The sequence below is a fragment of the Amblyomma americanum genome, chromosome 4 (assembly GCF_052857255.1).
Source record: "Amblyomma americanum isolate KBUSLIRL-KWMA chromosome 4, ASM5285725v1, whole genome shotgun sequence".
In the NCBI taxonomy this organism is placed as follows: domain Eukaryota; kingdom Metazoa; phylum Arthropoda; class Arachnida; order Ixodida; family Ixodidae; genus Amblyomma; species Amblyomma americanum.
In genome coordinates, this window is record NC_135500.1 from 126,600,608 (window position 1) to 126,616,491 (window position 15,884).

The window sequence follows — 15,884 nt, forward strand, 5'->3', positions numbered from 1 at the left end:
GGGCCACAGGGCTGAAAGGGTTGAAACCGCCTAATCCGGTGACGAATGTAGTGAATACGCTGGGCGACTAAATAGCGCCCGAGAATTAGGTAAAACGAAACGGCCGCGTAGCCGGAGGCAGTTAGCCCACTCGCTTCCCAGGAACCCGGTTTCCCGCCTTCTTCGACGCAATCCCCGGAATTATGGCCACGAAAACTGGGCCATTTAAATTACGCACCAGTGCAGTGGGAACTTGCGGATAATCTCATGACCTCGCAGTGCCGGGCTAGCGTGACCGCCCGGGCAGAGGCTTATTCCAGGTCTTTGCATAACGCTTGACCTCCTGGACCTAGCAGAGCACTGGAACATTCAGTTTTTGAGCTTGCTTTGAGCGCGTAGTGAAATCGCAGGCATCTGGACGTTATTCTGACAAAGAACCGGAACTACTTTCGCCGGAGGATGCAGATGGCCCGGACGGAGACATGGTGGAGCCATCGAGCAATAAACTAAACGATTGAAACTGTCCTGGTTAGTGGGTGATCGATCACGTTAAGGCACTAATAGCGCAAAAAATGACAAGGAACGGAAAGTGACACACGACAGACTGATGTTGAAACCGAGCAACAGCTCAACGACCCAGGGACAAAGGACAAAGGCAAGACGGAACACAAGGCTGCCTCAGAACGACGCCCTGTAAGTCGCTGTGCCCTCGGCGCTGTGCCGCGTCTTTGTTAGTGTGCTGTTCCCTATCACATAATACCAACTCGCTAAACAGTGTTGTTATATAAAGTGGCGCTTGCGTGCTGCACATTCTATGCCCTATGTCATTGTGGGCTATTAGTGGCTTAGAATAGGTAATAAGTCTCATTAGTAGGCACACTAACACAGCAGAAGAGCAGAGCCGTGGACTTGTCTTTTCACCGCAACACATGCGAAGTTTAAGCCAGCACGATCGCGTATGGGTATGCCGCTTCTGGACGCAGACCAGGGTAAATTCGAAATACATCTCGAATCAAATGTTATAAGGACCGCTAAGGACGGCAAGCTGGCTGAGTTGGGCGCTTTCGTGGTTTACCATGCGGAGGAAAAAGACTAGAACAAAAAGAAAACGCTCATGCTTGCCTCGCATCTTTAGCTCCTCTGCTTTTTTCTTTTTACCAGACTTCTTCTAGTTTTTTTAGAATTCAAATATAGGACCCGCCGCGGTGGCTCAGTAGTTACGGCGCTCGGCTGCTGACCCGAAAGACGCGGGTTCGATCCCGGTCGCGGCGGCGGAATTTCTATGAAGGCGAAATTCTAGAGGCTCGTGTACTGTGCGATGTCAGTGCACGTTAAAGAACCCCAGGTGGTCGAAATTTCCGGAGCCCTTCACTACGGCGTCCCTCATAGCCTGAGTTGCTTTGGGACGTTAAGCCCCATAAACCAAACCAGAATTCAAATATAGACCACTATTTTAACATTCTTCTACCGCAGACTGCTTTGTAGGGTGCTGTGCTGTTTGAAAGTTAAATCCGAGAAAAATCTCACGTGAGTGTATCTCTATGCTCCAGCTACATTGAGCTTTCCAGAAAGACGAAAGATGTTACAAACCCTACACTGAAAAAAAAACGTCAACGTTTTTCAGGGCAATTATGAGGAATGCAAAATTCGCCCCTGCGCAAGCGGAGAACTTTGCATTTCTTCTTAGGATGGTGATGACACAGAAGCACTGACTGCTGGTCCAGTAAGCATTTCGCGATACAAGCGATACAATATCGATTCCTCTGTTGCTTTATATACTCCGCCTTCCGCCTTTTGTCTTTATTCGCTTGAGCAGTCTCTGGTTCCCTGCTGATTTTCATTCTCTCTTTCCTTCAAGGGTTGTAGATGAGCAGTTTTCATCACTTAAAGGCACATGGGGGATGCTGTTCGCGGACAGACTCAAGGGAAGTTTCAGCCAAGCTGTTTCAGTCAGCTTCAGTCAACGCGTACCACCAAACTCTTTTCGTTCAGTGCAGGGAATGCAAAGGGGGTGGAACCTCTTTACTTACGTCTTCAGACGAGTGTTACTTGATCGATATTGCTCAAGCACCAGTTTACCAACATTCAGTTGGTTTGCCGCACGTGACGCAAACAGCACCTCGTGTCTGCGTTCTGGATGCGTCTGTTGCTTGTCTCTCCTTGCAAAGTCTTGTTACAGTAGGGGAGGAGTTACACTGTTTCTGCTGCCGGAAATTACCTTCTAAGAGGGTTAAGTAATTTTAATGCTCCGATACCATTCGCAAATATCTAAACCTAAATTTCTCCTCCCATCCGTGTCGGATGACACCTGTTAGGGTGGCGTGGACTAGCTAACAATGACACTTCGCTTGCCCATAAGTGCACGGTGCGAAATATGCATGCTGCCGGCCAGTATGCTGTTTTTTTGTATGTTGCACACAGGCCGTCTGAATCTTAACAACGGCATCAAGTGAACAGCAGCAGTGAGAACAGTTGAACAGCGCGCTTGTTGCTGCTTCCGCTTATGTAGTTCAGCCCGGGAGCCCGACTAACGAACAGCCTTGCCCCGAGCGTTTAACATCGGCTGCACATCCGCCCCGAAATCGGTGTTACGGCACGGGCGTTACGCTCGCCTGCACATCAGGGTTGTTTGCTCGGCTGCCGCAGCAGCACCCACGCGGCCTGCCCCCCTCCTTGGCACCCCTCCTCCCCCCGAGCGCGTTCGCTTGGGGCTGCAGCTCACGTATCTCGGAGCGGGAATGGACAACGCCACAGTGCATTTGGATCTGGCAGCAGTGCCACAGGTTCCCCAGCTGGATGATGGCGGCGGCAGATAAGAGCCGCGCGCGGGCTTCTCTACGCAGTTATCCCGCATACTTTTGCGAGGAGCCGAGTTTTTGCAGGCGGCGCTGCAGGCGCACTCACGCACGCTCTCCCGCGTAGTCAGCTGTTTGGAACACGCGTGCAAGGGAACGCGGTATCAGTGGCACGTACCGCGTAACCTTTGCGGTTACGCGTAGAAATTTAATCGCAGTCTCGCTGGCAGCTATCACAACACCTTCCTCGCAATTACCGTGACACCTAAGATTATGTTCTCGGAGAGGAAGTGAACCGAAACGGTCACGGCACCCCTTCACGGTTGTTACGAAGTTCGAGGTGCTTGTGAAAAGGAGCGCTTCACTTAGCGTGGTGCATCGAGGCGTTTTCGTGCATTAGAGAGAGGCTCTTTTGTGCATTAAATGTAAGAGTGGAAGATGCTGGCATCCGGTAGAACGTGTCGGGCTACTCCGCATTGCTTTGATGCGCGGACGATGCAAGATGGAGGCAGCAAACGTGACATGCAACGAAGCGGGAAGCTATAATGTCTAGGGACTCGCGGCTTCCCAGTTAAGTGACGTCAACGAATGCACTAAAAGAAACGCAAGCAATCTGCTGTACAGTCCGCGCACTAACAAAGGACATCCTCCTTTCGTATTGCGTGTATGGCCCTTGTTTTCTCTCAACTGCGTCGATCGCATAGTGTACGTGTGCGCAGGTTATCGCGCATCGTGAAGCTCTCAAGCAGCGTCACAACAGAATTGTAAACTGGACGTGTTGATACACGCAAGAACCAGCGCAAACGACACCGCGCAGTTATTGTTTCGTTAAACATCAATTGATAGTGAAGCGATCGTTCCTTACTGTGCACTGTCGCCTAGTAGTTCTACAAATGGATGATACCGTCGCTAATAATAATTAGTGGTTTTGGAGGAAAGGAAATTACGCAGTAAATGTCTCAATTCCCGACGTGCGCCTCAACATCGCCGTGGGGGAAGGGAGGAAGGTGAGAGTGAAAGAAGAAAGCAGGAAAAAGCTGGTCGAAATTATTCCGGAGCCCTCCACTACTGTTGCTTAATACCGCTTTTGGTAGCTAACCTGACTTTCGCTGGTGAACACTCTTGGTCGGCACCATAGAGGAAGGAAGGAAGGCCTCAGACGTTGCTGGCACATACCCACTACGGGGGAGTGGCCAAGACACAGGCTGTTAATTACTGGATACAGGAAAGTTTTGGCGGGAAAAGGAGTGGCAATAGTATGTAGTCTGACAGATTGGAAGAGGGAAGGAAAGGGGTCCAGTTAACTTAGAGATCGAAGACGGGACAATTGCTTAATGTGCATAATAGTACACAATGCCTGTAATGTTTCTTCTTCTTTCATTCCTTTCTATATAGCCGGTGCTAGCCGTGTTTACGCACTACCTCACCTTTTCTGCAAGGCAACTAAACTCCAACACCTATAAACATTGCATTGAAAGCCTTAGTAAGGCGCTGAAATCTAGTAGTTTCTTAGTGACCTTATCACTTACATGCAAAGGAGAATCAACATTAGTGGTCGCCACAGATGGCCCCGAGAATTGCGGCGAAAATAATAACGAGTATCAAAATAATCAGCTTACCGTAATTTTACGTGCTAAAGCCGAGGGACCAGCTTAGGAAGTATACGTTAAATGTGTTCCGGATTAATCTCGACTGCCTAGACTTGTTTAACAAGCGCCGAAAATTTTAGCAAACAGCCGCTTTTGCGTTTCGCTTAACCGAGGTGCCGCCGTTTCGGCTAGGATCCAAACCACGATCTTACGCTGAAATATGATTTAAAGCTTAATATCAGACCCGCCGCGGTGCCTCAGTGGTTAGGGCGCTCGACTACTGATCCGGAGTTCCCGGGTTCGAACCCGACCGCGGCGGCCGCGTTTTTATGGGGGAAAAACGCTAAGGCGGCCGCGTGCTGTGCGATGTCAGTGCACGTTAAAGATCTCCAGGTGGTCGAAATTATTCCGGAGCCCTCCACTACGGCACCTATCTCTTCCTTTCTTCTTTCACTCCCTCCTTTATCCCTTCCCTTACGGCGCGGTTCAGGTGTCCAACTATATATGAGACAGATACTGCGCCATTTCCTTTCCATAAAAACCAATTAATTAATAGTAAGCTTAATATCAGGTTGCTACGTAGCTGCAGCGTAGTGGTAATGCATCAATTAAAGAATTCGAAATAATTTTTTTTCACACTTTGCGTTGCTCAGGAAAGCATGCAAGCAAGGGGAACATGTTGTAAGGCTAATGTAGAACATTCAGCTTTGCGTTTATTTTTTCTTCCGTCCTTGCAGCCGGCAGTTGCTCTGAGCTCCGAAGCACTCGAGCTTTTTTTTGTTTTCCTTAATAACCCAGCGCTCGCGAATGGATAACCCGTTTCCTCGATAATTATTGCAAAGCGCCCTTCCGTGACTTCTGCGCGCGAGCTGCGTGAAGAGCGAGTTAGTTCAAGAATGCGCCGCCTGGCGGTCTTGTGGAACGACCAGGCGTGACGGCCACATAATGCTGTAAAGCAAAAGTAAAAATAAGAAAACTGAAAAATGAGAAGGAGTTGTCGGGAGTTTTGCCAGCCCCTTTCTGGGCAACAAATAGGCGGTCGCGCGAGGCAAACCCATTTCTCGCACCAACGAGCGGAGCACGACTTGTAGTGCTCTGGGGGCACGCGCGATTGAGTTGTAAAAGCCAGCACTCTTCATTTGCGAGCGTCACGAAAGTGTTGGCGGGGTTACGTCATGTTCGAGTTTGTTACAGCTTCGGCGGCCGAACAAATTGAAACGAGTTGTACTCTGGTGTCGTAGAGGCAACGAGGAGACCGAGACGGCGGCTCTGAACAACAGACTTGAGCAAACTGCAAGAGCTGGAAATGGGTTTGTGCAGCAGCTGACAGAATGTTTCAGTTACCAAAACAAACGTGGTTGCCACCATTGCTGGTGTTTTTGCTTGAATTGAACAAAGCTATCCTTATCCTTACTTTAGGAGGACAGGGTAAGCCCTATCCTTGCTTTAAGGAGACAAGGTAGCCCTGTCCTTGCCAAGGTAAATACCTATCCTTCCCATTTATTTTAGGGCATGTTCTGACACGCTTTTCTCAAAAACAAATAGAGATAGCGGCTACCTTTTTATATCATCTTGATGGGCGATTTGTCGTTTTTCTACTGAACCAATACCATGATGCACAATTTTAATACTAAATTTTGTGATCTCCTTTTCACGAGAACTTTTCGTATTGCGGCCTCTCTATATAATCGAAACGTATAATTTCATACGCCTGATGTTCGTTTAGTATACATAATATAAAGTGCAGGAAAATAATTTGTCTTCTATCTGGTTTGCTTCGGCAAATCATCGGTCTCGATGAAACGAAAATCTTGCTTTCAGATAAATGAGTATACAGTAACTTCATTTCAAAATTTTTCTGTGTGCAAAAATTTGCTGACGGATTTTTTCCATAGGCACAACCCCTATAGTCATCATTTAACTCATATTTGCGTTATTTTACCAGTCATTTGGCGTCCTGGGCTTGTTTTGTTACTAGCTATTTTGCTCGGCCAGAAGATCAAACTTGACGCCGGTCAACTTCTTTCAGCTGGCAGGAAGTGTTACGGATTAGGTATAGCCAAAAGACTTCCAGAACCTTGGCTTCTGCTAAGCGGCTGCCATAAAAATGTATGACAGCATTTACTTTCGACATCCTTAGTGACTCTTGCACAGGAGAGGCATTTCTTGGGAGCTTGAAGGACTAAGAGACTAAAACTTGGAGCTTAGGATCTTCATGTTTGCTGCCAGGTATGATTTTACTACAACTGAACTAAGAAACATTCACTTCCGGTCATGGAATCGTGTGCAAAATGGCAGGCCAAACATCGCCTCCAAAAAAATGTGGCTCGGCTGCTCGCTTCCTCCTTTCAAAACTATTCCTTAAAAAAAAATATAACGCGTCGGAACAAGTGCGATACTAGAAAAGGCGAAAAAAAAAAGAATGCCCTTTCAGGAATGCAACAGAAGAAAAAAAAATCGATGTTTACTACATTCGAATGAGTGCGAAAGGACTGATTCGAATAGCGGGACACGGAGTGCTCGCGCTTTGCTAGGCTCCGAACCAACGGATTAATGCTTTCGCACTAAAAGCCATTTTTTTATTTTTTGCTGACCCTTCGGAACCTTTCCGGTGCCGTTAGTAAACTCTTCCTTTACTCTGCCAGTTCCCATGCCTATTCTCATATAACCACTTCTACCGCTCACAATTTATTTTTTTTTTCTCATATCCATAAGGAGTTGCTATCACAGGAAGCCGCTGATATCACATGTTACTAATACAACACGAGCGCAATAACCTATTCATAATTAGATAGTTTTCGGAATTCCCTGTGTCCATGCGTCTCACGCGCAGGGAGTCGGAAACAAATAAGAACAGCACCCCCAAGGCTACTGCGAAACTGTAAACAAGTAACTTAATCATTCATTTTCACCCAACGCAGAACTTACTTTTCTAGTATTGAAGTTTCACTCAGACCTTCTATAAGAGCAGTTATTCGCGTGTGAATGTGCGTGTATGAGCCTGCGTACGCGCGTGCTAGGGAAGAACGTTGCTCGCAGGCTATGCAGATTCGTTCGTGTTCTTTCGTGACTTTTCGGCTTTAGAAACGATAACTGTTACTTATGCAATCATCGCGGTACAACAAATCATCATCAGTGAATCACATGTCCGGCTTTCTTGAACTGCACATATTCTGAGGCAACTGGGATATTGTAGAATAGGTTATGAACACATTGATGTGAATGGTTTAACCTTGCGATGCGCAGCAAAATCTTGCTTTTGAAGTTTTTCTGCGCTCGCACCAAGTAGTCAAGACTGCGATGGAAAGCCAATGGCACGCGTTTTTCGCAATAAATATCACAAAACCACAAGAAACCCGTGCGATGTTCTGCGGGCCTATTGATTGTTATGGGAAAATCTTAAAATATGCGAAAATTTGCGTTCATAAACAACTTCCCATTGAAAAATGAGGTTGTCCAGAATTTCTGCGTATGACCTGCGCATAACTTTGTTTTTGCACTTCCCAGCACTGGCATCCATCATTTCACTTTCACACGCACAGGTCCAACCAAATGTTCGCACGAAAGTCGGACAGCCACAAGTGTATAATTCCCGAGGCCACACCGGTACAAATGTAATCGCTGCCCAATGCAAATCTCCCTGGAACGAACGTGGGCCACACGTTCCGCTCGCAAATCGATTCCAAGAGAAATGATCCTGAAAGATTTACGACCGGCAACCTTAAAAACTGTGACAAATGATCTCCGCACCTACCTGTGAACACAAAAATGTTTCGACTCCAGACGCGCCAGGCGAAACCGACGGGTCGCCGAAGGGGAACTTTGCACCCACGAAGCCGATTCGCAGAGGCGATCGCAGTTTCCGCAGGGCAAACAATACGGAGCACAAAGCGGCAAGCGTGTAACCAACTTGAGAAAGCACACTAGCCAACAACGGACGCACACCGAAATAGCGAACAGCGACTACGGACGCCTGTTGAGCACACGACACAAATGTCGAAGCGCCCACGCGTAGAACTATATGCCGTCGTCGCGGGGCAGCGTCCACGCGCTACAGCGCGCGGCGTCGTCGGGAATCGCTCAAATCGATTTTGCACTCCCCCCCCCCATCCCCTTCCCTGCCCCCACCTTCCGCTTCCCTCCCCTTTCCTTCCGACGTCCCGGCCGTATACTCGGCTCTTTCTTTTACTTGCGGTATACCTATACGCACAGACACGGGGACACGTGCCGATTCCGCCGCACTCTCTCTCTGCTATCTCCTCCCACCCCACGCTTGTCTCTCTCCATTCATCACGTAACGGAACACCCCCGCCCCCCAAAGCAACACTCCCCCCCCCCCCCTCCTCTTCCCAACCCCTACGACAACCACTCTCCCCTTCCCGAACCGACCCAAGCAGCGACCACTGCAATGAATGCGGGCCGCCGGCGATCGCCGACACTAGCACGCTTTCACTTTCCAAGCGCGCTGTCCGCAAAAACAATAACAGTCAGCGGGAAGAATGAAAGGAAGTAAATAAATGAAGAAAAAAAAATGTTGACCTCGGAACCGTGGCTGTGCCGGAACAGTCCGGTGCCTTTGGTTATAGTGCTGAAGGCGGGGGTGTGTAGAAGTCGCATACACACTCCTTACATTGCTTCTCCTCGTCATCGGTCCGTTACCTTGAAATCGCTTTTTGTGTTCGTATTTTCCAATTTTTGAGATAAATCGCTCAGGGAAGAGAGTGAGAATGAAAGAGAAGTACGTGAGGTGAGACATATACACACGCACACACACTCTCTCGTGTGCGCCTCTGCATGTCCCGCTCACTGGGCGTTATTATAGCTGCTGTGTTGACAGCGCCCGTCGCCATAACGACGCAAAACAGCCGAAGTATCGGAGTCGCGGAGCCAATCGCAGCCGCAGGGTCGCGTCGTTCAAGACTGTCACGGATGGACACCGCATGGCCCGAATGATGGCATAGGCTGTCCCGGTTTTTTATTTATTTTTTTGTGTCTGGCGGTGTGAGTAGCGGGCAAGGTCTATGCTCTTCCGAAAGAAGTTCCAGGTAAAAGCTTTATATATGTGAGAGCCGTGCGGCGCGGGGAAGTTTCCGCGAAGTCAGTGATGACCGTCATTCCTCCAACCGTTCGAACAAAAAAAAAAAAAGAAAAACTGCCCTCGTTTTTTTATGTGCGTCTTTCGTTTCTATTCACTTCTCTCTCTCTCTTTCTTTCTTTTGTTTAAATGCAACTCGAGCCTGGAGTGCCAGCCTCTCGCCATTCATAGCAAAAGTACATCTCCAGTGCTATAGAAAACTTTTTAAAAAAGAGGCAATTAAGAAAACAGAATCGACGAAAAGAAGGTGTCAGTGCCTCGCTTCGTCAGCAGTCTTCTATTGCTTGGCCCTTCGTAGAACTTGTACCTTCTTTTTTCAATTTATTCTTTAATTTTGTTTTTAAATGCTGTTCGCTGTACGCCCTCTGCATACGGCGTTTCATAAACCCCGTCCTGTGAAACCCAGGAGCTTTTCACTTCGCAAAAGAGCTCTCTCATTTTTCTCTTTGACGCTTCGTTCTTAATCTTGGGGGAACAACTGAAGAATTTCCATGTGATGAAATTTCTGTGCACGTTAAAGAAACCTAGTCGGTCGAAAGGTCGAAATTATTCCGGAATCAACTGACCCGAAATAACAATCAAATTGCGAAGAAATTAACTACGGCTTCCTCGCAGCCTGGGTGTTTCTTTTGGATCTAAAACAGGTATAATTGATTAATTTATCATCCCAGAACCAAATCTATCTCAAAGCGCAATGCTACTTCAGTGAGACGGCAAATGCTTCATGTTGAAAAGAAATCCTTGCTGTATCTTTTTGACAAAGAGTATGTGTGAAAGATTAATGAAAATCTTTCACTGCAAGATGCCCCTAATAGACGCTGTGGACATGCGCGCGCTTTAGTCGCACTGCGCTGTTATGTGACCGCGGGGCCGCTTGTAGGTGGCCGCTGCACAACTGTGTGGAAGTCAATCTTAGAAACATGAATTAGACACAAGTGCTCTCAGGTTCATTTCCTATATGTATCCTCGGCTTAGTGTTGCGGTGCAAACACCTTGTAGGATGCATTCATAGCATTGCACACGTTCGTGAAATGTATCTCGTACAGCTGCGCTTTTAAATAGTGTTTCGAACATTTCTTTAATTTATATTTTAATTTAGTGCTAGTCTTGTTGTTAGCTTGTTGTAAACAGACGCGTAGCACCGTATCTGTAAACTTTTTGTATGAGGGACATTGGTTTATCTATGCATCGAATTCAACACAACAGCCCACTGAAAAGAAAAATTGCAATAAATAACGAAACTCGAAGGTGTCCCCTACAAATAGGGCGCACACTGGTTGCTAGAGCGACCTCGCTCTAACTTTGTCAAGTTCCTTGGCAGACTCCCTAGATAAACTATAGAAGGCAATATTTCAAGCAAGTTTTGGCGCAAGACTCGAGGAATAGCGCAGTGTGTGGCAGTTATGATTGAGGTCATTCTATATTTAAGAAATTGGCAGTTCCACGCTAGAAGCTAACTGAGTAGCGAACATCGCTTTAATCTTGAGGAACGCTCAAACAGTTCATTATCGCAGAGTTTTGGCAGAAGGCTGTGAACGAATTTCACTATCCTTTCACCTATATCTTTGTTTATCTCCACATACATTCGTTAAAAGAATTGTGTATTAGGCGCAATTCTTTTTCTCCTTATCGTTTACAACGTGTAAATCAAACGGCATTCCAACTGGCCCAACCTCAGTTCGAGAATGTTAGACTGACGGCGTAGTGCAATGTGAAATGTTTAACAAAACTGGCTCTGGAGACCGATTCTTTGATGCACTTACTGGCTTCCATTTGAATATCTGAATGGCCGGCGTTCAGCGAAAAAGAATGCGCAACTTGGAAGCTCTACGGGACCGTTCAATCTGCGACCATATACAGGTACACAAAGAGCTGGAGTGCCACTTATATAGGCTGGTCCGCACCGCCACCATACCAACCTTCTACAAAAATTCTTGTTTCGCACATCAATCGTGTCACCGCCTTCATGGAGCCGTGCTTTATTCTGCCAGAAATGGAAGTGTTTCCATTCCTGCCATTCCGGATTACATTAGTCTCAAAAGGAATCCGTAGTAATTGACCTAATTGTACCCTAATTGTACCCGTCGCGGTGGCTCAGTGGTTAGGGCGCTCGACTACTGATCCGGAGTTCCCGGCTTCGAACCCGACCGCCGGCGGCTGCGTTTCCATGGAAGCAAAACGCTTAGGCGCCCGTGTGCTGTGCGATGTCAGTGCACGTTAAAGATCCCCAGGTGGTCGAAATTAATGCGGAGCCCTCCACTACGGCACCACTTTCTTCCTTTCTTCTTTCACTCCCTCCTTTATCCCTTCCCTTACGGCGCGGTTCAGGTGTCCAACGATATATGAGACAGATACTGCGCCATTTCCTTCCCCCCAAAAACAAATTATTGTTATTATTAGTAATTGACCTAACATTTTCGGCTCCGTCCTTCTCCTCATTGTGTCCCAGCTTTCCCCGCCTTCCTTCCAACTTTCTATTATTGTCTTTCAGTATCCTATAGAAATAAGCCAGTTAATACGAGTGCCTCGGTTTCAGTTTCTGCTTCCCAGTATTTTCCACTGCCTTCATAAGAAAGGTTAGGGAAATATGCGAAACAGCCACGACTCAGCATTGGGGAATAGGGATGCGTGTTGGTCCTCGACACGTATAGCGAGGCATTCGTAAACACCTTTCCTCAGTTCGCCAAAAGAAAATTAGGGCAACTTGGGTTCACTGATTAATACTGACGTATACATTCACATTTCTGCCGTTCCCCAAACAGTCACGTCGCTTCGTGAAACGGCGAGATGACTGCTGTCAAATCAGGCGCGACAAAGGCAGGGAGGAAGCGAGACAGACCCCGTCCCCGACAATACCACCAGGGGTCGTACGCGGTGACTTTGCCTGCTTGACAGCATGCGTGCAGGGTCTTTCCAAAATGTCATGGGCGCATCACACGAGCCAGCCCGTATAGTCAGAACAGGCACTCGGCGCACACGACAATAAAGCTTGGAAACATAGAAGTGACAGGAAATCCCTCTACGTAGAGCCAGTGATTATTTTGTTTTGAGATAACCACGCACACAAGCGGTTGCGCTGTAACTCTGGAGCAAGTGTTCCCTGTGAGGTGCCGCCGGACGAGCTTTGTATAACGACGGAATGCGGTGTAGTGGATACGCTGCAACGCGCCTTTCTGCCTCCCTGGAGCACGCATCTCGTGTCCCACCGAGTCTTGAATATCGACAGCTTGCATTCACTCGCGCTTCGGAACTGCTCATCAAACGACACTGTTATGTTCTCTTTTTTTTCTGAACGAATCAATGAAAAGGGACAGCTGTGGTTTACCTATGGGCTGTAAAATCAGCGCGGCCATGCGACCATACCGACCTCTGAATTCTTAATTAAAGTTTTTAAGGACGCCACTCCCGTTATCTACAAGAACGGTCACTAAAAGAAGCTCTGCTTATTGTGAGCTGAATAGACATTGAATAGACGGGAAGCGCAAGCAGGTTTATCACTGCTGTGTGATAAACCTCCTAGGGACAATAAGAGAGCGAAAAACGAAAAAAAAGCACGATATATAGCGTGTACGCATCGAAATATGTGCAGTCCGTAACAAAGCTTCTTTCACGAGCAGAGTTGCTAACACTGGCTTTGCGCAGAAAGTTTGCTAGGCATAATAATTATCTTTATCAGATCTATGACAGTACTTTCAATTTGGACTCCAGCGTGTATTTGCGGCCACCCGGAGGACTTTCATCTCGCGCTAATCTAATCACCCCTTTACAGTTATGTCCTACGTACCAAGAGTTGACGTCTGGAAGTTTTCGTTTGTGCCTAAAAGCTTTACGGAATGGAGTAAGCTTGATCGACACGTGTTTGTTAAAACTAATTCACTAGAAACTTTTAAAAAAGTTGGAACTGTGTTGTGTTAGCTGAATGAACCCTTCCGACCCCGTAACAGCACGGAATGGCTAGAAGTATTTGTACAAAGTCTGTAAAGCGCATCAGAGGCTCTGTATTCCATATAATGCAACGCCACTGGAATGGGCTTGTGCGCTAAAGCATGGCGATGCCATATAACACAAGCATCAATGTAACGAAGCATGCTAATAAGCAGCTGCAGGTTAGCTCATACTTCCCCTTCCCTCTCCTAATGGACCGGCAGTGAATAAATGCCTTCGCAGAAAATATTAGTCCAAAATGGAATCGAACTCACAATGTCCGATTTGTCCTTTTTCAGAAAGACGCCCTTTAGCTATAAGTGCGCTCGATGTCATTGAACGTTGAAGAACCTATGCTCGTCGAAATTATTCCAGTGCTCTCCACTGTGGCGCCTCTTTCTCTTTCCGTTCTTTCGCTCTTCGTTCTTTCGCCGTCGTAACTGTTCGTTGCGATCGACGGAAACACTTTAACAGAACGATTTTGCTACGTAGCAGAATAATGGACCATTAACTTCAATATTTCCATTACATTGTCTTACATTTTTTCTAATTTTGAAATTTTTGCCCAGGAAAGCTGGACATGGACAAATATACACAAACACAGAATACAAACTGGAAAAAAAAAATTCCAGAAATATTCTTCGAGCTCCTTTGTAAAGTCACTACATTCAATCACTGTTACCGGCAAGGAATTACAATTTCTATGACTTATTTAGAACCTCTGTCAGATATCGTGTGCAGGATTTCGATACCTGATTGAGAACTCCAAACATGTAAAATAAAATTCCAGTTTTGGAACGCCTCAGTTTCTAGCAGTATTAAAAAAAAATTGGCGGTGGTTTAGCCCTGGTTAAACCTGGAGTGACGCGATAGCTACAGCTTGACGAGTCGAACTCGAGTCAGTCTTTTGCCCCTCCGTTTCGCTGGGAGTTCCTTCTTCACCTTCGTCTTACTTGACACGGCGCATGCGCCCAGTTGTTGCAGCTCGGTTTCGCCCGTAGCAGCAGCTGCTCCGCACCACGTGCCGCCGCCACGGTCACGTGTTACCGCCCCGCTGAAGGCTAATGTAGCTATCGCTACAAAAAAGGGCGAGGATAATACTGATATTTTGTTTTCAATTGTCACGAAGTTTTAACTTGCTACTTTCATCTTCGAAGCCAACAGATATGATTCAGATTCGTTCCGCGACTAGTGAGTGCTGTGAAGCCGCATGCGCTGCCGTGCTTATCTACTCCGGGCTTACCTGATAAGCTACGTTATCGCCTGAGGTATCGGCGACACCCCTAACCAGGAGGGGGGGGGGGCTATAAAACCAACTAACATTTCAATAAAACCAGTCCATTCTTCGCCAACCTCGTGTCGATTCACTTCAGTGACAAAAACCCTTCTATTGTTCCCCCGTTTGTATTATCAGGGCTTTTCGAAGTAAAGCTACTTTTAATCTACACTCTGAAGGCACAATAGCAAACAAAAATTTTATTACAGCCAGCGCATGCTTCGTACAGCCCCAAAGTTGCGGACTGATCTGAGTCCTTACTTACTGCGACTGACTTAGCGCATACGGTGTTCAGTATATACGAATACGAACAAAAAAAAAGCGACCGCAGCCGGCATGCTGGCAAATAAAAACTATGTGCTTTCAGGCCTTCCCTATGCGAGCATTCCTAAACGGCAACGTTATCGCATTTTCCTGAGCCGACTGCGACCACCCCGTATGGAAACTCGTGATACGCCGTTCGTCTATTCTTTTTATTTGTCCCGGAAACATTCTTCCCCTGACGTTACCATCGCGTGACGCGAGGTGGGTGTCTTTCACCCGCAATGTTCGGTTCTTAATGTGCGCGGATGTCCCGGAAGACGGAAGTGGGGCTTGAGGCTCTGACGACAGCCCCGAATAGCAAGAGGCCAACAAAGTGGCAACCCTCAGACATGAAAGAAAAAAAAAAGAAACGCACTTTTCACGCTGACACACAGACGGGTGAGGCACTCAAGACGAGTCGCGACAAAATAGGAACGCGCGCACACTGTGTTAGCGCAAGAAATCGAAAGCGTTTATCAAGGCACTACGGGCCGCGTGATTCGACACTACTCGTATAAGTCTCCAGGATATTATTATTTTCTCGATTTTCTGTTCTTTTCGTCACGATGGTATATAAGCCTATACTTAGTGGTGCGAGCCTTAGTCACGGAATTTCACGCTAACGAGGTGGTTACAAAGGCACAGGGATGGACGTTCATACTTTCTGCTTTTGCTTCGCGTCGGTGTCACGCTATCTAAGACGCAGCAAGCCGCCTAGTTCACGCCAGTCGCTTAACCTGAGCGGAACCTTAACCAAGATAGCGATGCTTTCTTTTTTTACTATTTTTGTAATTAAATTGTTCTCTCCAGAAAAACCAAATACATAAAAAAAAGCTCTTGTCTCAGCCTTTTCCCCCGCCTGCGAAGTCAGAGCAGACAGATATAAGCCAAGAAATACGCTGATTCGGTCGTATAAAAAAAAA

At 47.0% G+C, this 15,884-nt stretch overlaps 1 protein-coding gene across 3 annotated transcripts in view; it reads right to left on the reverse strand.

Annotated features, from left to right (window-relative positions):
• The window catches only part of Tsp74F (Tetraspanin 74F), a 345,404-nt gene that overhangs the window by 205,150 nt on the left and 124,370 nt on the right, over positions 1 to 15,884 (reverse strand). The window contains exon 1 of one of the 3 annotated variants that reach the window (XM_077661657.1): positions 8,118 to 8,413. The exons of 1 other annotated variant lie outside the window; for it this stretch is intronic. The gene's annotated coding sequence lies outside the window, so the exon portion shown is untranslated. Of the gene's footprint in view, positions 1 to 8,117; positions 8,414 to 15,884 lie in introns of those variants that run through there. One more of the 3 variants, XM_077661654.1, reaches the window with a different exon arrangement.